Here is a 27480-nt window from a genome sequence, read left to right on the forward strand (position 1 = left end):
AATCCACTTGAGATAGGACATATGTTACAAGTGGAAAGATTCATCTTACAATCTATGAGTTATATTTTTGGACCACCTAAGGCGGACAGTATTAGGAAAGTACCATATGGGTTACATATTTATAACAGAAATACAATATGTTCATGTACTATGAACTGGTGGTATTAACTTGCATATGTTGATATCAACAAAATTAACAAAGTGCATAATGAACAATTTGTCTTACAACCCGACAAACATACATAAAGTGCATATGGGTGCACTTCGCTTTCGCGCTCTCTTCCCAGTGCAAATATACATACATATATACATATGTATAATTATACGGCATAAAATCTGCCTGTAATTTAATACCCTACACCAGGTACTACATACTACTTTATTAAAATTATAAATTTTTATTAATTTTCCGAAAGATAGGGTAATTATCGTAATTTTTCGTAGATAACTAAACGGAACGGTAAACTAAAACTCAGAGATTACGTTTATTGAAACGAATACAAAAAAATCAGTTTCACAAAATATAAATAAGTTTATGAACACAACCAAAAAAAAAATATATATATATATAAATATGAATACAATACATTCAAACATACGTACATATATGTACATCCTTTCTAAGTCCACATTGGCATCTATCCGGCAATACCCCTTGTTCTTTGGCAAACAAAAACAAGCAGGATTGCACACAAAAAGCAAATTGATCTCTCTGACGAGCTCTCAATTGCTTAAGAATATAAGGAAAAGCATAATCATAAGCACACAAACAATTCGTGCATACTTATGTAAACAGCGCATTGATCTCCTCAGCGAGCTCTCAATCGCACAAAACATAAGTACATACATACGCATGTAAATACAAGTACACGTATTAGGGTGTGCCTAATTACACAATATTAGGACATAAGAAATAAAAGTTAATTGAAGAAAAGAAAAAATTTAAATAAAACTAATTATATCGCAATTAAATACCAAAAAATAAAACGTTAATAAAACTAACACTATTTTAGCAAGATAATCGAAATTCAAAACTCTATTTACCTAAAAGAGTATTCGGTTTCAAGCAATACCCTATTGCCTTATTTACAAACTCAAATTTAATTATTTACGAATAAAAAATAAAATAAAACCAAAATGGTGAATAACGCAACAAATCAAAATACACCTGCAGGAGCTACACGCTCAAAACAGTTTGTTAAATTCATTTCACAAAGTGACAGTTTAACAAGATACTGCACTAGATTTGCCTCTTCGCCGATTCATGAAAACTCTGAATCGTTATTAGAAATCAAAATTCAAAATCTTGAAAACTTTTGGACTCGCCTCCAAGCGGCTCATGACGCCATTCTAGATTCTAACGATTCAGATACACACAACTTCAAATCATCGGCTTACGATATTTACGAAAACAGCTTAGACCAGTTCGAAGAAACCAAAGCTATGATCTCCGATCAATTAAAGCTAATAAAAGCAATTGCACCTACTCCCCACAGTAGAGTAGAGCTTCCACAAATAGACAGTCAAAAGGCAAGTTCAGGCATCTACCTCGAGCTGCCCGCATGTGACACAGAAACCTTTTACGGAGGTTATGAAGAATGGCCGTCTTTCCGGGACATGTTTACGGCCGTGTACATAAACCATCCTCAATTGTCACAAGCGCAAAAATTGTATCACCTCAGATACAAAACTAAAGGTCAAGCAGGAATAATAGTAAAACAGTTCGTTCTTAATGACGATAATTTCAATTTGGCTTGGGAAGCTCTAAAAGCTAGATACGAAAATGAAGGAATACTGGTCGTTAAACAAGTAACTACACTAATGAACTTGCTAAAAGTTAAGAAAGGAACAAGTGTAGAATTCATCAAACTAGAATCCACTGTTTCAAATTGCTTGTCGATTCTATCGACACTAAATATTCCTACAGACAGCTGGGATCCTATTCTGGTAAACATTTTCACCGCCGCATTACCAGAAAAGTCGTTACTTCTATGGGAGCAATCGCTCTCATCACGAAAAAAGTGCCCAACGTGGCAACAAATGAAAGTTTTTCTCACCACCCAATATGAAATTGCGGAAAGGTTAAAAGAAAGAATAATCAAAACTAAGAACAAACACGACCAAAATGAAAGCTTAAATAGACCTCAAGCACAAGAGGGCATAAACTTAAAACTTGCGAGAAGTTTAAAAAATTAAACAAAAATGAAAGGAACAACTTTGTCAGGTCAAAAAGACTCAACTGCTTGTCTCACTCACACAATCTTAATAATTGCAAAAGCAAATTTAACTGCTTATATTGTCACAAAAGACACAATTCTATGCTGCATTACAGCAGATATCCCATCTCACCCCAAAGAAGCGCTTATTCACAAAGGACCACGGGTTTAATTGCAAAAGCAAATCCCGAAACCCAAAATTCAAAAAATTGCAAAGAGACACCATGTTGCTCAAAGGCACAAAAAGCTCAAACGCTGCACAGCCAAACACAAAGTGGACTAGTTACAGAACTAGTTACCACCACACCAATTCAAGTTGAGAAAAAATCTAATAAATGCCTTAATTCACAATTAAGGAAATTTCAAGAGATAGGGAAACTTCCCCAAATATTAAACAGAATCAAAGAAGATCAGTATTGTGAGGACTTTTCTAAAGCCACAACTACTCGATCAAATAATGGCCGGTACGTCGTACGACAACCACTAGAGCCACAATTTTGCAAGACGCCACATAAAGGTAGAAAAAGCAAGGTCAGATTCCCTCTGACAACCTCAAATAAAAACACAAATATATGTTCGTAACCTTTCGACCCAGCAGGATGGCTTTCGCCAATAATGATACATAAATCCTGCTTAAAAAATCACAACGCCAAATTAGTGTATAGGCACTAAAACATAACAAAATTATCTCAAAACGTAAAAAAAAAAACGAAAATCGACACTTTTCTTACAATATTGCCCCACAGAGGCTTAAATTTTCAAAAACAAATAAAATCTCAAAAGCAAGTTAAGGGATCACCATACTCCCAATGCGAAACATGGACGCACCTACTCTTACAAAGCTAAGGTCGCTCTTATCGCTCCTTATATGGGTGGGTTATGTGAATTAGTTATACAAAGTATTAACTTAGTTAAGAAGAATTTTCTACTTTATGAATCGAAGCCGTTCTCCATTCACGGCCATTCTCTCGCAAGACCCCTCTAATGCCACAGTCCTAACTCCAGGGCTAAGGACTACCCATTCTGGCCATATCTGGCCAGGCGTGGAGTTACTGTCCTTCATAAGGCGAGAATAAATAAAGTACAAACATTGCCGATAATACAGAAAAGGCATATAATAAACTACCGGTATGCCAAACCGATATAAATTAATAAAAGTAAACAACGTTTTTGGTATAGTAACACAATAAGTCGTCAAAGCACGCAAAATCAATTGTTATCTCAAGCACCAATATTACACAAAATACAATTGGCTATTAAAACCAAAGGCATTTTCCCGATTTACAGCATGTATTCTGCGCCCTCGCAACTCTACCAGCAGTACGCCGAAATACATGCAATAGCATATATGTACATTCGCAATACTAGCCAAAATATTCGCCTAGGGGGCCCAGGATGTTTAAATGAGTTAAGCATTCACCCACTCTACCCGGAAAAACTGGCGCACACTAATAAGACAGCTTAGTTCACCAAAGCTGACGACATTACAACACAACACCGATACAACTCACCATACCTGCATTCCAACCCAACCAACAAAAGGAGTGGACAACGGCAAAGCGGACACATTCGATATAAACACATTCGTTTACACACTGCGCCGCGTCGACACTTTTCGTCCGCACCTGCAATTCGTTACACAATCATCGCACATAATAATTCTCATAGACATTCGCTTTCCACATTTTTTCCTCATTCGTTTTATCGACAACTAACCCGCATTTTAAGATTTGATAAAACTTCGGCGTCGTCACCACCCGGGTACAGCATCCTTCCTTACACGCCACCGATTTTTGATCAGTGCATCCGTACATTTGCTTTTGTAAATTTTATTGTAAAACTCTTACTCTTTACTCTACAAATTAAAGGCATATTAAACTCGACAACTCGACATCCATGTGTATTTTTTGGTAATAAAATATATTTAGTGCGGCATATATATATATATATATATATATATATTTAAACAATTATTATAAAATATTCAAACCCGGCTATTATGAAATTATTTCCTTCAGCTTTTCGGAAAAATGGTGCCTTGACAGCAGAACTTTTTACATGTAAAAGAAAACAAGAAAAATCGTTAACTTCGGTTGCACGGAAGCTATACGATAATACAAAAGAACTTGATGCTGATTATTCAGTTTGTGTGGCAGCTATATATTATAGAAGTCTGATCTAAACCATTTCTTCGGAGTTAGTATCGCTGTCTTGGATAATATTTCGTCCCAAATTTCGTGAAAATATCTGATCAAATATAAAAGTTTTTCATACAAAGACTTGATTCCGATTGTTCTGTTTGTATGGTAGTTATATGCTATAGTGGACCAATATCGGCACAGACTGACTGATGAGAGACAGGACCATTTAACAACATGATTTATAACGTCTCAGACGTTTCTTTCTAGGTGTTACAAGTTTTCATCGCAAACTTAGTTTTTTTTTTTTGAAGCCACGAAATCCTTCAACCTCATAAAGAAGAGTATTTTTCTAAAGTTTAAGACACACATTATTTGCAGATATCTGAAAACCTGAAACTATCATTCGCAAGCCATATGTGTCAAGTTAAGAGAGTTGATGAAGTTAAAAACATTGAAATATGTCACTCGATTGACACATTTAATATTTTTTCTTACCTACGTACATATGTTTCCCAGCATGCTTCACCGCAAGCTTTGTGTTACGCATGCCAATGCCAATCTCCACCTTATATCCACTAATAAATCATAGCGTTTCCCTAGAACTCTCACCACGTGACTAGTATGTAGATAGTGAAGTTACTGCCTGTCAGTGTTGCTTAAACAAACATTTAGTTTGGTCTTAACGGATGATTTATTTGAACATTTGTAGTTAATGTTTGAAACATATTGTTGAAAGCATGTTCTTCGCAGATTGTTGAGTTTCCCGCAAAATACATTTGCCATTAATTTCAAAAAGTGGAAGGTGCTGATTTACTAAATGATTTATGGCTTAGTAGATTAGTGAACAATAATAATGGCGAATATGTGCCAGATATAAAGAAATGAGTAAAGGAATACAATATTTATATTTCTGAAATTAAAGTACTAGTTAACGTGTGATTAAGCTAAGTTATATTCAAAAAAGCTGAAGAAAAATTGAGTTCTTAGCCAATGAATAGGTGGTTTTGCATCAAGCGACTTTATAAAAATATTTTTTAAGAAACAAGAAAGATTGCTGAATCGAATTAGAACTACATACTTACTACTAGTCTAAGCCGTTAGGTTAAGATTTAGGCTAACTAATGAACTACTGTAATAAAGAATTCTATTGTATTAAAGGCTATACTCGCGAACGGACGTTTTTCTTTTTTAATCGGAATTTTATAAAATCGAGCTTAGCACAGGCAATAAGCTTTTAATTGCGCATCTCAGTGAGTCTAATTTTAACTTTAATCTTAAAAACACTTAAGTTTTTTTCATGGCTCCTGCGCGGGGACTCAGTGCGTGGCTGTAAAAGTGTATTTAATTTTCGAAAAAAAAGTAATACCTAGCCTATTAATTTAATTTGTGACCCGTGAGCAATAGTCCGCGCATTTCCAATTCTTCCGGTTTCGGACGAGTGATATTAAAAAAAATAAAAATAAATACATTCAAAATAATAGCAGTGGCTTGAAAGAAAAAATAATAATAATAACACTTTGGATATCGATATACGAGTATAATATACAATATACATATGTATATAAAATTAATTGGAAAGTGCACACATGCGCCATATGGACATACGATCAAGTGAATAAAAACAAAGTGGTAAAATGATACATAAAGAAAATAAAATACAAATTAACCTAAACTAAAAATTGGAAAGTTTAGAGAAACGTTTTGTTTAGTGTGTGGTGAAAATATAATACATACATATGTGCATGACATACGTGAGGTAAAATTCACCAGTCTAATAGTGCGCAAACAAAAAGAAAAAAAGGAAAAACCAAAACAAAAAGGTGGATAATTCGGTTAAACGGCATACAGTGGAGAGTTAAGGGGGTATTCTACTCTAGAATTTTGAAAAATTCGATTTTTTTTCATATATTTAAAGTTTAAACCCTTAAGAGCATATCGTCCAAAGGATTTTTAAAAATTAAAATTATTTTAAGAGCTACAGTTACTTTAGTGACGCAGTACCTAGCACGGTTTGGTTTGACTCACTTTTTTAAACGCGTTTTTCTCGAAACTACTTTTTTCCACCGGCCACTTTTACCGGCATTATCTCAAGTTCTATACAACCGATTTACTTGAAATTTTGTGTAAACCTTCTGTATATAATACTTTATATTTTATATTTATATGTATAATCCTTAATTCTTTGTTTTTAATATTTTAAAAAAATTCAGTAATTTCAAAAAAAAGCGTAAAAAATTATTTTTATTTTCAGGCAGTCGCCATTTTTTCAAAAAAATTTGTTTCGTATTCCCTGAGGTAGGGACTATCACAGCATCCTTACTGATTAAGAATTTCTTTTGATTTTTTTTTTAGACCACCAGGAGAGTCAGGATCAATGTCACCAGGATGCGCCATTTTTTTTTTACACCTGTCTCTCCTACCTCTATTTATTTTAATTTTTAATATTTTTTTGTAAATTTTTTTTTCTGTATTATTAAGATATCAATAAAAACACCATAAAAAAATGGATAGTAAAAAAAATTTTTGTTTTTTTTTAACAAAATTCAAAAAAACTGCCCAAAATTTGATTTCTAGAGTAGAATACCCCCTTAAAATAAAAGCAGTGTTTAAATAAAAGCATTTGTATTTATTGTTTCTGATAAAGTTATTGCATGAGATGTATTGCGGTAAAGCAAATTTATAAAGTGCCGTTGAAAAAAACGAGTGTCGTGAGTGCCGCTAGAAAGTGTCGTAAAAGAGGTATAAACCCGTTAAAAAAAAGAGCCGTCTAACCAAAAACTGATAACTTCGGCCGTTAACAACGTTAAACAGCTATTTTGGGGTAACATCACATCGTTACCGAACGGGCTTGCGTCAACACCATCGTCCCACTGCTGCCGAGTCAACGTCAACACCGTCGCTGCTAACGGCAACGCCAGATCCTCTGCTTCGTGGGAATGAATGCATTCTCTGCAAAAGGGATGTGAACGCAGGCAAACCGCCTATGCATTCACAACAGGTAACGAGGGCGAATCACTGAAAGTGGTGCGAATAAAGAAAAATAGTATATATCATATCTTAATATTCACATACGTATATATACATAAACATATATGCATTTATGCATCCATGCATCTGTGCATCTAAGTGAAAGGGGGATTGTGGGATTTGTGGTAGCATTCTTAATTAAACATTAAGGTGCGACATTTTTATAAGTATATTGCAGACAAAGCATTTTAAGCGAAATAAAGTTTTACAATCTGGTTCTTTGCAAAATTTTCTCCCTTAACAAAATAAAAAGAACGTTCAACTGTGCTATTGCTCATTTTGCATACCTCATCGGTTTGGCTTTCGTATACTTGGGAAGCGATATTATTTGTTCTCGTTTTCCTAGCCGATTCCAATTATATTTGTTGCCAACCGTTATTGCTATTGGTTTGGCTTTCGTATATTTTGAAATCGATATATATATATATTTCGTTTTCGTTATCGATTCTTAATATATCTGTTGCCAACCTGTATAGTCTCCTTTTTTCGGAAATTTAATTTAAACAAGCAAAAATGAACAAGCCAAGGCCAACTATCGCCAACCTCTTTCCAAGTAAGGAGTTGATCGACTTAAAGCCATTAAAGCGTCAAAGGATGGTGGCGAAAAGTAGCATTTTACGCATAAAAACGGATCTTCTAGAAAAGACTATGTCATTAGATCCAATCGAATTGGAATGTCGTCTTGATGTACTAAACTCACATAGTGAGAAATTGATGAAATGTCAATCTAAATTTGCAGAAATTGATGAAGACGACATGGCCCGAAGGGAGTTAGAGGACATAATTGTAGAAACAAAATCTATAATTAAAACAATTTTGGCCAAAAATAGAACATTTATTGCTGAAACATCATTCGTAACGTCTCACAGCTCAAGGCTCCCAAAAATGAATATGCCGAAATTCAAGGAAGAATATTCGCAATTTAAAAATTTCATGAGTTCGTCTGAGAGTTTGGTTCATAATGATCCAATCATCCCAGAAATCAGACTTTTATGTTGATGACTTATTAACAGGATCTGAAAATTTTGAGTCTCTAGATCTTATAAGAAGTGAAGTAATTAAAATATTAAACTCGGCCGGATTCACCTTAGCGAAGAGGTTTTCAAGAGAAAGAGGATTTTTTTCGCTTTGTTTTGGATGCCAATTTTCATGATTTGCGAGCTACTAAACGAAACATACTATCAGTCTCTTAGTCCACTAGTTACCAAAGCACAAATCTTATTGCAAGAGCTTTGGATCCAAAAACTAGATTGGGACCAAAAACTAGATTGGGACTTATAGCGACAACGCAACCAACTTCGTCGGCGCCGATCGCAAGTTGTGCGAACTCAAAGAGGCGTTTCTGTCCCAGTCTCCGGAAGTAATGGGAATCACCGCCGTAGAAGGGTTCAGATTCGCCTTTATACCACCGAGGGCGCCGTACTTCGGCGGATTATGGGAGACGGCAGTGAAGTCCGCCAAACACCTCGCCGTGCGCGAGTTAAGGAACGTATTCCTTATAATAGTAACAAACAACAAAACAACATTTGTTTCAGTAAATAGAGTAATAGAGTTGTAACAATTGAAATGCACTATCAACAAACAATCCTAAACAAAGAAGTATCAAAACAACATTGAGTTTGAATACCACAAGAACCTTATCTTAAAACAAAGAAAATGTATCTAAGCAAATAATATGTAAGCGAACCTAAGCAAATAATGTAATCTGTAAACAAACTATCAACTAGTAATAAGTAAACATACTAGTTAGTATAATTAGAAGTAAGAACCATGTAATAAGTTAGTCTTAAGAGTACACATTTCGGTGCAGCTCAAAATATATTCTTTTGACTAATTTTTACGTAATGTAAAAATTAACTGGAGGCTTAACCGGGATGGCAAATTTGAACACATTATAAAATGTTTTACATCATGTAAAATACTTACTCACAATTTTTATAGTATACTATCTGACCCCGCAGCCGTTTTCCTGCGTGAAATTACATATGTGTTTTGAAATAAAAAGAAAGTTAAATTTATCAGTTCTTTTTTTCAATGTAACACAGCTTGATAAAGAACACTTTTTGGTTTCTGTTCCGGTGCGTAAATGTACAGAGAAGATAGTTTTCCAACTCGTGAGTACGCCACGTATTTTTGGCCGTGTGAAAAACATAGCAGTTCCAAATGTATGCCACACATTTTTAGCGACTATGCTTGTGTCCTGATGATTGTCATCTCAAATTTGACTTTGAATCTTCCAGTTTAAGTCATCAACATCGGTATTTTTGGAAGCTATCATTGCACGTGCACTCAAGGAATCGTAGTTACGATAATTTGGCCAATGTTCGGATAAATATTCCTGATGAGTTCATCTTTCGTGAATCGATAACCGGCAGATGGAATTGATCGCTTTCCAATTTTTAGCGAAGACGATGTAAAATGTCTTCGACAATGTCATTTTTGTTCGAATTTTCAGCATCACATATCCACCATACTTTAAATCCATATTTAACTGGCTTTGATGGAATGTATTGAGCGAATCTACTTCGACCTCGGTATGGATAAAGTTGCTCGTCGATTGCTAGGTATTCTGTTGGTTTATAATGTTTTGCTAAATAACTATTTAACATTGTCCAAATGTCTCGTATTGGAGCAGCTTTATCATTTTCTAAGCGCTGAGCTCTAGTATTGGAATCGTAAAATCGAATAAAACATTATAATATTCCAGAAGCGATTGATACTCATTGCTGCGCGGTATAATGAATATGCATACGGCTGCCACATTTCCCTTGCATTGCCAGTATTTGAATTGTGCCAGAAGTTATCAAAATAGCCAAAAATGCATAAAATGCATAAAATTCCTGCAGCTCGAGATTTTTCCACTCCAATTGTTTTTTTTTTTTTTTTTGATTTTTTCATTATACGCTGTATACGTTGAAATTGCCTTTTTATTGGTATGGCGTATAATGATATGAGCCATTTCCGGTGTGAAAAATAATTTAAATGTGTCTAGCATAGACAACAAATTGGTGTTTCTATTAGGTCCACATCTTTCTCGCACAAAATTTTCGTCCGAAATGGAAAGAGGAGAGGGACGGCTTAGATACCTAAATATTCATTGACCTTGGCACTCCGCTTTCATTATTTCTACGAGAACTTTAGACTATGTCGCCATATATACATAGTTATTTCCTATACCATGTAGCCAACTTACACAGAAAAAAAATTTAATTCAGTATACTAACGACTTCTACATCTGCTCCACTTGGGTACCCGGTCATTGAACGAATGGTGAAAGTTTGGTAATTGACCGGACGGTTAATCGGAATTTTTTAAATTCGAGCTTAGCACAGGCAATTAGCTTTTAGTTGCGCATCTCAGTGAGTCTAATTTTGGCTAAATGAGCCTCAGTCTCCTGCTCCACACAACATATTATCCATTTCAACACCTAACCACCGCAATAATCCCGCATCAGTAACACTCTACACTCACCGCATTCGAATATACCTCACTAACACGCTTCATTCACCACACTCATCTCGACACCACCTACAATCCACATCACACATAACTACAATACCACTACATTTTCCACCACAGCAAAAAGGGAACAAAAGGGGCGGAGAAACAAGTTTGTCACTTTTTTTCTTGTTGCGATCCGCTAACGAAAGCCGAGTGCCAACTTTTACATATTGTGCAAATATCAATTTTCCAATTCAATTTAATTTAATTCGTACATAAAGTTCTTCTTAGTTAAAATACATTTTGTAAATTTCTGGCGGAATTGTGTGTTGCCTTTTTCATATAATTTTCCGAACGAATATTCCGAACTTTGAGTGCGAAGGAAGTAATCGAAAGAAACAAATTTTAACGCTTATCTAAAAAAACGCTTAAGATTTTTTCAGGTGGATTGTATAGAAGCTTTCTAAATGTCACGTTTGTGAGTTAAGAATTTCTAATTGTTAATAACCACAGAATAAGTAATCTGTTCCAATAAAAATCGTGTGTTAATTTTGAGTCCTGAACCTTCCTTTATTAGATCAATCAGCCAAATTATATGCTTACTTTCAAAAGTTTACATATCTTTCAACCGAAAATCAACAGTAAATTTAGAATAGGTAGCAGATTCCAAAGTTCGTGATTGTATTTGCTGACCTAATGCTAATATCTTTCTGCAAGTAATGAGAAAATTATCTCAATCACCAGTTTTGACATGAAAAGTGTGATTAGCGGTACTTTTTTCAATAGCCTTGTTTGACAGACAATGAGAGAGAGAACGTTAATGGCGACCGTTATCGTGTTGTGATAACCGTCTATTTGACGCCTAAAATTCAAGCTCGTGATCTTGGCGACATTTGGTTTCAAGAAGACTTCGCCACTTCCCACACATCGCATATATCATGGGACTTATTGAGAGAACACTTCGGTGGAAAGAAAAAAACGTTAACTTCGGCTGCACTGAAGCTAATATACCCTTCACAGTACATTTCTTTTAGTTACTATGTGTTCAGTTTGTATTGAAGCTATATGCTAAAGTAATCTGATCTGAAAAAATTTTTCGGATATTATATTGCTCCCTTAATAAGTAATCCATGTCCAATTTCGTGCAGATACCACGTCAAATGCGAAAGTTTTCCATACAAGCCCTTGATTCCGATCGTTCAGTTTGAATGGCAGATATATGCTATAGTTAACCGTTCTCAACAATTTTTTCCGATATTACGTTATTTCTATGAACAATAGCTCATACCAAATTTCGTGAAGATATATCGTCAAATGAGGAAGTTTCCCATGCAAGCATTTGATTCCGATCGTTTAGTTTGTATGGCAGCTAGTGGTTTGATATAGGCCGTTCCGACAAACGAGCAGCTTCTTGAAGAGAAAATGATGTTTGCAAAATTTCAAAACGATATCTTTAAAACTGAGGGACCAGTTCGAATATATACAGACAGAAAGACGGACAGACAGTCAGACGGACATGGCTAAAGCGACTGAGCTCAACATACTGATCATTTCTATATATACTTTATAGGGTCTCTGACGTTTCCATCTGGGTGTTACAAACTTCGTGACAAACTTAATATACCTTGTTCAGAAAAACACCCAGTATAGAAAAACAGAAAAAATGTTTTTTTCGGCAAACTCAATTTATTGTATTCGAAATAGTCTCCTTCTGCTTCAATAAAGCTTTTTGCACGCTCCAAAAGCACGTCGAACGAGTTTTTTAGCTCGTTGGCCGTTATGGCCGCCAGTATGCCGGTTTAAGCCTTTTGAATGGCCTCTACGTCTTCATAACGCCTTCCTTTCATGTGCAAATGCATTTTTCCGAAAAGGAGAAAGTCGCAGGGTGCCATATCAAGTGAATACGAGGAGTGGCTGATACTATGTTCGGACCGACATTGAAATCACTTACAACTATAAATTGGGAGATTCTCTTGCTCTTGCAAGATTGCACGATGACACAAAATGCAAAACTCCTCTACCGAAACATGCAAGGCCATGAGTTTTAGTCTGACATAACTTACAGCCATTGCAAATAATTTTCTGCGTGTGTTTGTTGTTGTGCAAGAGCAAGAGAATTCCCCTAATATGGCAATATCAAGGGACAGCTGCATTTGTATATGGAATGTAAACAACTATCAAGTGACAATTTAGGGCCGGCAAAATATGTCTTCCAATAAATTCGATTAAACTAGAGCAGGCACCGATTATAATGAGCGGGATGTAAGTTTTCAAGTAGTTTTCAGCGAAAACAGGTTTTCAATGTGTTTTCGTTTGACAGATTTGACATGGACGAAAACACAAGTTTTAGGGCGAAAACCAGTTTTTTCCACGAAAACATGTTTTCATTGTCGGTCCGAACATAGTATAATGGTTAAAATGTGATTTTTGGTCAAAGGGTCGATCGATCTGAGCAATTATGGGTCGTCAGTCAATTTGTGCAGAACAAACCGTGCACACACCTTTCGTAAGCCCAAATGTTCAGTCAAAATGTGATAAGTCGATGTTTTGGAGATGTTCAATTCCATGAATTTCAATGATGATTTCGGCTGATTTTTGATGAATTCACGCACAGTTTCGAAGAAATTTCCGGTGATCACGGATTTTGATTGGCCCACATGTTGATCGTCATTTATGTCCTTTCGACCAATTTGAAAACATTGAGACCACTCGTGCACTCTGCTGCGGGATAGGCAAACATCGCCATAAACTTGTTTCATCAATTGAGAAGTTTCGGTAACAGTTTTATCAATTTTAAAACAAAACTTAATGTTGGCTCTTCGTTCGAAGCTCATTTTCGCACAGATAACACAAACATACTGACACTTAAAACGCAATAACCTTACTTCCAATAAATGAAATGTCATGAAATCCTCACTGAACAATCAATAAAGATAGCAGATTCTAACTCTCGAGTCACATATAGATGGCGCCACCAGGGGACGTTAGATGCAAAAAGCCCTGTTTACTTTGGAAAGCTCCTTGTATACAGGCCAATTGAAATTTTTTAAAGGCGTATAAATTTAAATAGCTAACAATCGAAAGTGATGTGGAAAATCACCGATTTTGCTTCCCGCGCCAACGACATGAAAGGCACATTTTCATGTTTTATATATGTATACATATACTAGCTGACCCGGCGAACTTCGCCCCGCCCAATTTTTATTTTTTTTTTTGGAAGTCATAGACTCGTATAACTTTACCACAAATAATATAAACTTCAAACAACGCATTTTCATTTAATATTTTTAATGTTTGTTGCGCCATCTACTGTAACATACCGCACTTACTCAATACCGCTGTTAGCGCCACCAACTGGTGGATAGCTCTTTGCTAATAATAAACAAATAATTTGCCATAAATAAATAATGCGACTATAAGGAGAGTTATAAACTATCCTAACTTTCAAGTTGGACCAAACTGCACACAGTGTTAAAAATTTCATTAAAATCGGTTCAGTAGTTTAGGAGTCCTTCGCAAACAAACAACGTGACACGTGATTTTTATATATTAAGATTTACACTTTAACCAAAAAGTAAAAGGATATTGTAATATAAATTGCAAATTGTAATTTGAAAATTGTTTCCTTTAATACTATACTATACAAAATATAAAATATCGAATATAAAATTCGTCCCAAAGTTTGTATTTCTAACCAAATCGGAATCGTTGTAAATGCTTACGTTGATTCAGATTTATTAGCACAAGCCTAAAAGTGGTACAAAGCCTTCAAAGGCGATAGAGATATCGTTGAAGACATGTTGAATAGCACTGATCGCATAACACCAGGCGATGGTTAACCCGATTTCTCATTGATTACTATGAAACGGTCGTCGATTGTAGAATAAAGTCATTCGAAAGCATGCCCGACGATTGGGATTTAAGCTCCAATCCTCGTGCGAGAACCAATCATCAACTCTTGGTTCCTCGCACAGTCTGTTCCGTGTGCCAGACTGTCATACGTCGGGACGTCACATCAGTTAAGTGCAAATTCTACACTGGCTGGTGTCACTTTCCGGCGTTTTCCGGCCTGCACACTACGCGTGAGTGGAGTGAGTCGTACGTTGCCCCATGCTGCAGGAGTCTGCAACACACAAGAGTGTCGTCGCCAATCAACACCACAGTGCGACAACCGCTCCTGCGTGTTCTGCAGCTATAACAAACACCAGCTACACTGCACTTATGAATTCGGAACGCGTATCGATAACTGCGGTCCAAGAAACCAAGCTAAGCAGCCGCTCAGATCTTCTGAGTTGTGCCTATTTCAACGCCTATTTCTACGTTAGATCGAGAAACCTCCTGATTTTGTTTCTGTGGACAAACGCACCTTCGTTAACTTTAATAAAGCTAGCTGAGTCGGCTTCACATAACACTGATCAACAAAATTGTATTTTTTTTTTGTCACATGAAAAGTTATATCAAATTTTGAATATACTAGGGCCACCAAATAATAATATATCAATGAAAAAAATGTACACATCATGTTTTCTGGTTCCATCAAAACATATATTTTCGTAAAAAGTACAAAATTTAGCCACACTTAGCGAATTATTTCCTAATATCTAATAGATACTTATGATTTTCTTGAATATTTGGCTTCCGGTAGGTCTCTTTTAAGACTCCAACAATAGTCTGCTAGCATTCCTGGACTCCATTTCCCTTCTTCATTAAGAAATGTCTTGATGGAACCTCTCACCTTGTTCGTCACTCACAGCACCCAAATTTGCCGGAAAGAAATCCAGATGAGAGTCCAACATATGTATTTTCAAGGACATATTACACCCCAAAGCTTAAAATGATTTCATAAGTTCATTCATTAAATCTTTGTAATTTTCCGCTTTATGGTTACCTAGAAAATTTTGAACAACATTCACAAAACAATTCCAGGCGAGTTCTCCTGATCATTCAGTTTTTCTTCAAAGCTCTTATCCTTCATCATCTGCCGTATTTGTGGGCAAATATTCCCTCTTTGATTTTCGCCTCGCTGAGTTTAGGGAATTTCTCTTTTAGATATCCATCTCCATCTTTAGGCATAGCTTTTACACAATTTTTTATCAGGCCAAGCTTTATGTGCAACGGTGGTAAAAGTATGTCATCAATGTTCACTAGAGGATCATTTTTAACATAGTGACTTTTTTTGTCTCTACTGTCCCATTCACAAATAAAAAAGCAAACCTTCGTATAACCAAGCTGTAGTCCAAGTAAAAGTGCAATGACTTTAAAATCACCACAAATTTTAGAAGCGTGTTTACTATATTCAATTTTTTCAAGTATAAATCTCATATTTTCGTAAGTCTCTTTCATATTAGAACCATGAGCAATCAGCACTGAAGGAAGTTTGTTTCCCTTATGCAGTAACACTGCTTTCAAACTAGTTTTTGAAGAGTCAATAAACAGACGCCAGTGACTTGGATCATATTCGAAATTTAATAAATTCATCACAACAGGAACGTTATTACAATAGACTAAATCACCTCCTTCAGAAAAGTAAGGTTTTATTTCATCGTCACGACGTCGAAAATAAGAAATCTTTGTAACTACCACGAGAAAGTAAATTCCAGTCGTTTAATCTAGACCCCAAAAGCCCAGCCTATTTTTAGATAGATTTAAATCACGTACTAAATCGTCACGTAGTGTCAATAAGTGCGATTCGATTCTTTTGAAGTTGACTTGAGTCACTATCTTCAGATACCTTATAATGCTAGTTGAGAACAAATTCCGAACTAGAATTCTCACTGTTTGATCGATTTGAAGGCATCGGCACAGGCAGTTCGCCACCATGTAGAATAGGTTTCTTTGCCGAAGACAAGTTTGCATACTGGATAGTGTGTTTAGATTTGGTAGTAATACCTTTTGTTTGAGTCAAAAAAAAAATAACAATCACTTACATGATCCTTTCGTTCCGTCCAAATCATTGGTATAGCAAATGACAAATGTCTAGGCTCTTGTTCATCCCAACCTAAAAGGAGCCTCACACACGTTACACAACACTTATGTGGAACCCAGGATTTGTCTTGATTCCTCACAAGAAAACCAAAATAGTCTAAATAGCACTGTTCAATTAGTGATGTGAAATTTCGACGCTGAGATGTACATATAAGTTAATTCTCCACACACATAAGAAAAATGGTCCGGGTGGTTCAAACACTACGATCTAACTAATGTAAATAAAATGTAATTTAGCAAACACAAAAGTTGCACAGTCGACTAAATGCAGTTATGTAAACAAAGAAACGTATATGAGGTCAGAAATGAATATGTAGCTGTCACAAGAAAACTGGATGTGGTAGAAACAAAACTGTTATATATTTTTAATGAGAGTACACCAACATAAATAAAAATCATAACAAAGTTCATGTGACAAAAACAGTGTTTACCAGTGTAATTTACTGAGAGCACCTTCAACGCTCTACGCATTCCTACGGACGTGTGCGTTGGCAAACGTCGACTCCGCATCCCGGCTGGAAGAATAGTGGAAATCCGCGCCAATTTCCCTGCCGAAGCAGCCGTTTTAGCTAATGAGCGCGATGGACAATACCAACCGATGTGTTTACCGACGGCTGCGCAAAATGTCAAACGACGGCGCGCCAGCTTAGCCAGCCACCAGCATGGATTCCGAAATGTGCACAGCACCACCACAGCACGTAGAGTCATAAACACTCAGATAGTTCGTAGCCTCAACCAAAAACCACCCCGTGAGAGAAAGATCCTCGTAGCTTTGGACTTTTCAAAAGCGTTTGACACAGTCAATCAGTCAACGCTACTGTAGGACATCGAAAAACTACGCTTCCTCCAGGACTGAAAAGGTGACCATGAACTACCTGAGCGGTCGACAATCAACCGTACTATTTCGAGGTGAAACCTCCAACCTGAGAAGAATTATACAGGGAGTTCCGCAGGATGTTGTCCTCTCCCCGTTACTGTTTATCTTCTATATCTCGAAACTCCCACAGCCACCAAAGGAAGTTTCCATAACCTCGTACGCAGACGATTGCATGATATCGACGTCGGGCAATGGCATGTGTTCAAAAGTAAACAACTATCTTTCCGACCTTTTACGTTTCTTCACTAAACGGAACCTAACACTTTCCCCCACCAAATCCACAGCGCCCATATTTACGAACTGGACGAAATAGCATATACTTGAGCTTAATATTGCAGTCGATGGCGTTAAAATTCCGACTGTCAATAATCCTAAGTCTATGCTCCCTCGATCCCCATACGACCGCGATTATCGCCAAGGTAAAGAGCCGCAACAAAAGCCTCAAGTCGCTAGCCGGCAGCACATGGGGAAAAGACAAAGAAACCCAGTTGGGAGGCTTATGCTCCCAATTAAGGAGCATAATTAACACCTCTCCAAACAGTTCCTGCTGGGATGTTTTCGTCGAGTATGTTTCGTGTTTTCGAAATCACCCTTGCAGCCACCTGCTTGGAGCGGAACCACCTCCAAAGAGCATCAAGAGGTCTTTCCTTGACTACGTCGACGACATCGTGCAGTACGCCGACCGAACTTCGAACGCAACTGACTTTACACAGGTACTGACCGCCATTCACGGAGGAACTATCAACACCTTCACCGACTCCCTTCCAGTGAATGGCGTTCTGGAAGTCAAACCACCACCCATCGCAGACGAAGAGCTCGAGTTGCCGCGAGAAACGCGAGTGACCCTAGCGCAGCTTCTTTCGGGATATTGTAGCAGGTTAAACTCCTACTTATCCAGAATAGACCCTGACATATCCAATGTGTTTCCTGCATGCAACGAGTCTCCGCATTACACTGATCATCTCTTTGCATGCCCTGCCAACCCTACTCATCTAACACCCTCTTCCTTTTGGTCTAACCCCGCCGAGCAGCACGATTCCTGGACCTCCCGCTAGATGACGTCGACGACGACATAGATAACCCTTACCATCCTAACGGGGATTGAGAAACCGGTAAAACAACAACAACATTTGGATTTAAGTGTGCTCTGCACAACCCACAAAAAAGAGGAGCCCACAATCTGCGCCAACCACCGTGGGCTAAGCTTCCTCAACATCGTAAATAAGATTCAATCAAGTGTATTGAGTAAAAGATTGAAGCCCACTGTCCAAAAACTAATTGAATCTTATCAGTATGGCTTTAGACCTGGAAAATCAACAACTGACGAAATGGTGAATGTACCAAATCTTCAAAAAGACTCAGAAAAGACAAACGACACGCATTACCTTTTTCTTGATTTCAAAGTGCTTCTGACAGCACGAAAAGGAGCTACCTTTGAGCCGCGATGTCTGAATTTGGTATCCCCGCAAATCTAATACAGCCGGAAGGATCTCTCCTAGCCGTTCGGTACCAAACGAGGTTTCAGACAAGGCGACTCTCTTTCGCCTGCTGGCGTAAACCAATGATATTGAAATCATTGGCTTCAGCAACTGGGTATGGGAATATCTCCTGTCATAAAGATAAACGTCGTCACACAGCCATCTTGGCTCCCACGTTACTGTTGACGGTCATAACTCCAGAACCGTAGGTAATTTCGTCTTTATTGGAATCAGAATTAACACCAGCAATAATATCAGCTTCGAAATCTAACGCAGAGTAACTCTTGCCAACATGTGCTACTTCATATTTAGTAGGCAATTGAGAAGAAAAATCCTCTTTCGACGAACAAAAACTAATCTTTATAAGTTACTCATTATTCCCGCCATGCTATATGGTGCAGAGGCATGAGCGATAAGTCGGCGTTACGAGTTTTCGAGAGAAGATATAAGGTCCTTTGTGCTTTGCAAACGGCGAATACAGTAGTCGATACGACGATAAGCGGAACGCGATATACGATGTAATTGACATTGTTTAGCAAATAGAGAGACAGCGGCTACGCTGGCTAGGCCATGTGATCCGAGTTTGTATTAGAAAGTGAAAGTTCTAGGGACTGGAATGAACTCAGAACTTGTTTACTTAATTATTGTAAGTAGAAGTAATTGACAAAGAAAAATCGATTTGCAGAAACATTAGAGTCGTTTATGACTGTAGGAGTTGCATATATCTAACCAACGTGGTGTCAGAGAAAATAAAGATTGCAAGTAGGGCAAATCTACAATAAAATATCTACAGTAGTAAAGAAAACAAATTTTAATATATAGGTATTTTCATATTTTTAAGGGTAGTAAAAACAAGAAAAAACGTTAACTTCGACTGCACCGAAGCGTTAACACCTTTATAACAGTCATACAGTTTAGTATTCCGATCTGAACTATTTCTTCAAAGACCAGCAATGACCAGCAGCCAACAGCCTGCAAACAGCATAATTCATTGACATTAAGTTGCTGCCATAGGCGAGCAGATAAGCTAAAAAGCTTGTTTCCTTATTTGACATCCTTCCAGTGTCTACAAGCATAATATGATCAAAATAATAATAGGATAAGTACCAGTACATATATTAAGGGCTACATGTGTGTTGTGTACCAGTTACAACTTTTCAGAAATGTTAACCACTTTTCCTTTGTCTGTCTACAAACTGCTGCTGCTGAGTTACAATTTGAGTGTGTACTATACATGTGCGGTCGGTGACATTTGGTAAAATTTCAGTCAAATTTTCAAAACCTCAATTTAATTATTACGAGTAGAAACTAATAAGTTATTTACTATGTTAATAAACAATTCTACTGACATAAAATATTTCTTGTCTTTTGATATTTTTGTAAAAACGTTAAAAACATATCACTTTTTATAAATTTTTCACCTTCTTTTATTCTTCTTCTTTACTGGCGTAGACACCGCTTACGCGATTATAGCCGAGTCAACCTTCTTTTATTACAGATAGTTTAATTTAAAATTTTGGATACAATAACAGATTTTTCTAATAATGGAAAAAACAAGCTAAAACTCTATATCAAATTTTAAGAATTATTGTATGAAAAATAAATATAATTGCTTATGCATGCCATAATTTTAATAAGTTATTTCTTTAAAAAAAGGAAATTTAAATGTGAAGAAAAATCGCTACAAGTTGTGATTATAACATCATTTCAATGACCTCCAGAACCTCTTTTGCAGGAAAAAATTCGATCTTTAACAACGCTTGCTGAACGACAGCTATATTTTCCGAGCAGTTCTTTGCCTTATCGGCAGTTGAACATTATGTAAAGTAAACGTACGCGCGAAATTTTCAAAATTTACAACTTGATAAATAATGAACATGGAGCTGGTTTATTATTACCACCATTAAATGACAAAGACGCAGAAAAAATTGCAATTGGAGAACAGTAGCTTTGATAATAAAATTGAATAATTTGTAAAGATTGTTCTAGCATATGTTTTGTCATGCTGAAATTGTAAATATTACTGAACACAATGAAGAAAAATTACAGTTCATGACATATTAAAAATTGCCGTAACATCGCTTAGAGATCATATCATCCGTCAGGAAAAACCAGGTATACCTTTTTAAAATTTTCGACAGAAAGGTTATGCAAAAGATTTATGGATTTAGGCAGAAGAATAGAAAGAGGAAAACCTCCACGCCGTTGAAAAGACCAGGTGTAAAATGACCTGCCTACATATGGAATCGCTAAATTGGCGCCAATCAGCGAAAAGGAAGAACGACTGGGACTCTGTTATAAACTCAACTATTACTGATTAGACGGTGTCTATGCCAATAAAGAAGAAGAATAATATAATTATTGTATAAAGTGATAGCAAGTGGTGTACACACAAATGAGTGCAGTTAGAGAAAAATGTAATATTACAGCGGCTCTGGATACTTTGCAACTAAAGTTATTCATTTCAAGTACCTACGATTCCAATGTGCAACAGGAATTTTCATTGATATCCATTTCAAACACCATATTAAAAGATGACTGATGACTTTTAAGTAAGCTGTGATAATGTTCCTCATACTCTTGTCTTGCGAAACTTTTCCATTAATTGTTGTAAACGATTTTTATTTCCTGAGCTGTTTTACCAATTACGTTTTTATTTTGCGTGAATTAGTGGTAGAGCAGTCAGAGCACTTATTCGGTTTAGTGGTTGTGTTGATTGCCCTGTTTAAGGTGGCTGTTTTTTTTTTTGTTATTTTAAGAAATTTACCATGTTATGATGACATATTGTATTTAATTTTTGTTATGAAAATTAGACTTTATTCAATTTTGCCTTAACTAGTAGATATGCATCTGTATTTTCCGCAACTTATTTGCTTGTAGTCGCATTGATCTTGTGGGCAGTTTCGTTTTACCGACTTTTGAGAAGAAAATAGTTGATTTCATATTAATGTGAATTACGCCATCCTCCGTTCTCTATTACTTACATCTCCTTATTCCTTTCACTTTGGATAGACTTCTCTCAAATTTTGCCTTTCAACTTAAATAATTTGTTTTATATAAAATTATCATTCTTTTGATTTCAGACTCATAAAATCATTGAACAATGATATTTACTGACTCTCTATGCACTTCTAATCTCTTATGAAGAGTTATGAGGCAGTTGTCAGTATTTTATGTGCAATAGTAAATGATTTTTAAATATTAATAACAAGAACTTAAATCATTATTGGCATATCTGGCATTTTGGATTAATTTGAAAAAGATTTCCTAATTCTATAAGAAAACACCATTTTCGCTTCAAAAACTTTCGGTCAGTATTTTAATTTTCTACACTTTGGTTGGTTATCATCCTTCCCATAGGAATTTAATATAAATTTTATTTGTTCCTTACATTTTTGCCATGTCCCTGAGGTTTTGTTTGTGGCTGACATTCGCTATAACATAAAACATTGCGGCAAGTCATTAAACTTTAACTTATCCAAAATTTTACGAATGTAACTGAACACAGACTACCAACGAATTAAGAAAGGAAATTAAGGAAACGCCTTGATTTAAATTAGAAAAGTTTCTTCAACAATTCTTGTCATTCTGCAAGGGTAGTCCTCGTTGCCTTTGCAGAAAATACCAAATAGCGAGCGTGGAGGGTCGATGAGGGAGAAGTGAAAGCAACCTGCTTTATCTAAAAATTTAATTTTCTATTTTTTTATGTCAAGCTTCTTTGGAAATTAAAAGCAATTAAGCCGTATGTATTCCTACGTATACGTGAACGAATATAAACACCTACTTTTCCGAAACTTAAAATTTAGGAAACAGGTTTTAGCAAAAACACTGGAATTGGTGCATTTCCAATTAAAAGCCTTTGGATCTATGTTTCCAAATAGGGATCACATCGCTTCGCTATAACCCAATATACTGGAATTCATCAATATTTTATTTAAGAGAGAGCACTAAGACCTAAGATCCTTGTGCATTCCTCGTTTATCAATCTAATCTGATCAAGGTGGTCTATGCAAAAGGAAAGCTAATAACATTGTAGGAGACACCTACCTTTAAGATCCTTCTTTCTGGAAATGGGAATAGGGGATTCGGCAGAATGCAGATCATACGCTAACGACAATGAAATTCTGGAACATTAATTATGTGAATGCTCTGCTTTCAGTCTAGTGACACGGAATATTTTCCACGGCGCACATAGGTTTTTGCTAGTGCATACTGCGGCTAAAAATATAAGTAGTTGTCGCAGGAAAATGACATTTGGTACATCATTGTTTTGGATTCCAATTAAGAAAAAAATGAAAAAATCAAAATTACGCCCACCTCCCATATAAGGTGAAACTTAATTTTTGACCTACAGCACTGATTTTTGGTACATAGCAGTTTTATGACATTATATATGTTGGTGTTAAATTTCAATAATATCCGCCCACTTTTACGCCCACCTCCCATACAACTAAATTCTCTTTTATCAAGTCTCTTTTAGCAATTTTTTTCATCTTCGTGACATTCTAATTTCACTTTCACACTTCGCAAATTAATGTAATTTGATCAATATTTTTGTTCAACAATATTCAATATTACGGTAAAAATATCAACAAAATGTTAAGAAATCAGTGCCAAAAACAATTGCATTCAAAGGCAAACGTTTATAAAGTACGCTATATATTGCATACTTTTGGGCGGTAACTTGCCCTTTTAGAGTATCTCATTTTTGAAGTTATACTTCTTATACGACGCCGGAAAAGGTTGCGATAGATTCTGGTTGCGCAACCTTCCATATAAAAGTAACGCAAAGTTGCGCAACCTCGCTCCATCCATATGAATGTAACGCAACCTTGTCTGCGAAGATGTGCGAGCAGCAAGCGAAGCGGTAACAATCGGCGATCGTTTGTTCGTTTCTTTCGGCACAGCTCGGCCGACACAACAACACAACACAATGTTCCATGCTTATGCTGTTGTTGTTTTTGTAGTACAATGTTTCAATTTTTGGTTGGTGACATATTCACATGTGTGCGCATATGTATGTTTGTATGCTTGTGCATTATTGAAGTTATACTTCTTTTTCTTTCGTTTGTCTTTCATTTCTGCGAATTCTCAACTATTTTACGTTTGTTTTGGTTGAAATACTCTGCGTTGGCCTTTCAGAATCACACAGAGTCATTTCTGTGGTTTTTGAAACTGACCCACGAGGACGAGGTATATGGTTTTATCTGGGAGCGTGAGATTTAAGAAAATCGCTCGCTTACAAGGGATAAAACGACTTCTGAGTGGCGATTTTAATGAATAAATTCACAGAATCATTTCTGTGCTTTTGGAAATCTATACTAATAAATATTTTTTTCTTACTAATAGAAAATAAATTTATAATAGCAATATACATAAACATATACATAATATTGCAGTGATAAATTTAATTTCTATTAGTAAGCAAAAAATTAAAAATAAATTTGTTAAGACTATACTTCTCAGGGCATCATAACAATGTTATGTATATGTATATACATATTACGCATATGTATTACTGTGATAAATTTATTGCGAAAGCAAATGTTCTACAAAGTATGTATATTTCTATACTTAAACAAAATTATTAGAATTATCGTATGTTTCTTGCATTCATAACCAAATCATACTTAAGTCAGCGCAACCTAATTGTCAATGGTGGTGTTGGTGGTAAGCGCTTGGAAGGTCAAGATGCTAACACAGGTCCCAGGTTCGAATCCCGACAGAATAAATTTTTAATTTTTTGCTTTTAACATCGTATACTATAAAAATAAATATTTTTCTTTATTTTAATTTCTATTAGTAAGAAAAATATTTATTTGTATAGTATACGATGTTAAAAGGCATACTCTTCCATCCTATCTTGTGTATCTCCACATGCTCATATGAGTGTATGTATACGCATGTGCGCGCATTGACTTGCATGTTCATACATTCATATATACTTATATGTACATATATTTGCATACATTGCCGAACAAATAAATCACAAGCATACAAACATACATATGCATACACATATGAATATGTCACCAACAAAAAATTGATCTTCACAAGTCAATCCGGCAGCCAAATTGGCGAAGAACAAAAGAGATATGATTACGCTGCATATTCTCTTCCGCAACGAAGAGACGGAACTACTTTCTGAGTCAAAATTCATTCATTTAGACTTTGCTTTATTCTTCATTTTATGTGCATAATAAATTTATAAAATGTGAATTTAAGTTTTCTAGTTTTCTTTCATACAAAATGATATGCATTTCTGAATATCACTAAGAAGTATAACTTCATCCGCGCGTAGGGACTCCACGCACCTTTTTTTTTCAAGGGGGGCTATTTGGGGCAGCTGAATTTTTTTATCGTTTAGCTGAGACTTCAGGCTTTAATTCGGCATATGTATGTCGACAGCGATAGACAGCGCTAAAAAGATGCACCACTTTGAATTTGAAGAACATTGAAATTTTGACGTCCAAATTATGTTGTTCCACAAAATTTTTTATGCATTATTTTTTTCAATGGATTTTGATGCAAATTTTTTCTTTGATACATACGAGGGCTGTCCGATAAATAACCGACCTAACCATGATGCGCGCGACTTTTTCAAATTTTTTTTTTTTATTTTTCAAGGACTATGTATCCTTGTAACTCCACACACTTCCCCAGCGATGCTCCCATCTCTGCAACCCTTCCAAATAGTACTTGGCGTCTTTGTCTGCAAAATACGAGTTCACGAACGAGATAGCCTCCTCATTTGACGAAAATCTCTGGCCGCCGAGCGCAGTTTTAAGTTGAGGAAACAAAAAAATGTCGCTTGGTGCTAGATCCGGTGAATAAGGTGGATGGTCAAGCAGGTCGAACCGCAATTCGTGAATTTCGCCATGGCGACTGTTGAGGTGTGAGATGGTGCGTTGTCTTGGTGGAACAAGATTGCAAATGTGGCCGATTTTTCGAAATTTCTTCCTTTAGCTTGTCCAATAATGATGCGTAGTATGCTCCTGTTATAGTTTTTCCTTTTTCAAGATAGTCGATAAAAATAATTCCATGGCTGTCCCAAAAAACACTGGCCATCACTTTCCCAGCCGAATACACAGCTTTAGGTTTTTTTGGGGCTGGTTCCCCCTTTTCAATCCACTGTTTAGATTGGATTTTTGTTTCGGGCGTATAATGATGAATCCAAGTTTCGTCTACAGTTATCAATCGGCGCCAAAACTCGGTCTTATTGCCTCTAAACTGAGCCAACAGAGCGCTAGAAATGTTCATGCGCGCACGTTTGTGGTCTAGCGTAAGCAAACGCGGCACCCAACGCGCGGACAGCTTTCTCATGCCCAAATCTTGGTTTAATATGTGACAAACAGTTTCTTTTGACATCTTCATAATCTCAGCTATTTCCCTAACTTTAATCCGGCGGTCGTCTAGTACCAATTGATGAACTTTAGCGATGTTATCGTTAGTGGTTACAGTTTTTGGACGCCCAGGACGTTCATCTTCCAAGCTCCTGCGAGCACGTTTAAATTCAGCTGCCCAAAATTTTACGGTGGTAAACGATGGTGCAGAGTCACCATACACAGAGTCCAACTCATCTTTGATTTGTGAAGGTGTATTGCCTCTCAAAAATAAAAATTTAATTACAGCTCGATATTAAATTTTTTCCATTTTGGTGAAATCACCGAAATAGACTCACAAAAACGACTGTCAACAGATAATTGCGCAAGATAAATTTCTGAAATTTTGGCGAGTAGCTATTATAATAGTAGAAACTTTTTTTTCAGATGTGCCGCTAGCTTCACGTTGAGGTCGGTTATTTATCGGACAGCCCTCGTATTATAAATGAAAAATAATAATGAAGTTGAATTTCAATAGTTGTTTTATTGTATCAATGATTTGACTTTTGAGTAAATTTTTTGCTAATTTTGATGTTCTCCACATTCACCAACTTTGGGCATTTCTGGACAAAAAACTAATGCAGATAGAATCCTAATACTTTGAGAAAATAATGTATAGATAGTTGGTAACAAACTGTGAAATTTTCATTCAAATCACACAAGATGCCATTTTTGAATTTCGGCCACAGAAATCCCTATGTGCGGCGCCCAATCCACCAACTTCAGACACATGGTTCAGTTGGGGTGGAAAGAAATCAAGTTTTTTACGAAGTTTTGTGGAGAAAATTTTTAATCGTAAAAATTTCGACGTCTATTCTCTCCTTTTTAACATTAATAAGAGCCCATTTAATTAACTCTATAGCCCATACAACTAAACTTGATTACTCGTATTTTTAATGTTCCTAGAAATTAGTGGGGTAACCCATGCAAGCG

The 27480-nt window shown here is 36.2% G+C and overlaps 1 pseudogene; it reads left to right on the plus strand.

Annotated features, from left to right (window-relative positions):
* The first annotated feature begins 24304 nt into the window (after window positions 1–24304).
* LOC125775951 (small nucleolar RNA U3) lies at window positions 24305–24434 on the plus strand (annotated as a pseudogene).
* Window positions 24435–27480: the final 3046 nt, after the last annotated feature.

This window comes from Bactrocera dorsalis, chromosome 1 (assembly GCF_023373825.1).
Source record: "Bactrocera dorsalis isolate Fly_Bdor chromosome 1, ASM2337382v1, whole genome shotgun sequence".
In the NCBI taxonomy this organism is placed as follows: Eukaryota; Metazoa; Arthropoda; class Insecta; order Diptera; family Tephritidae; genus Bactrocera; species Bactrocera dorsalis.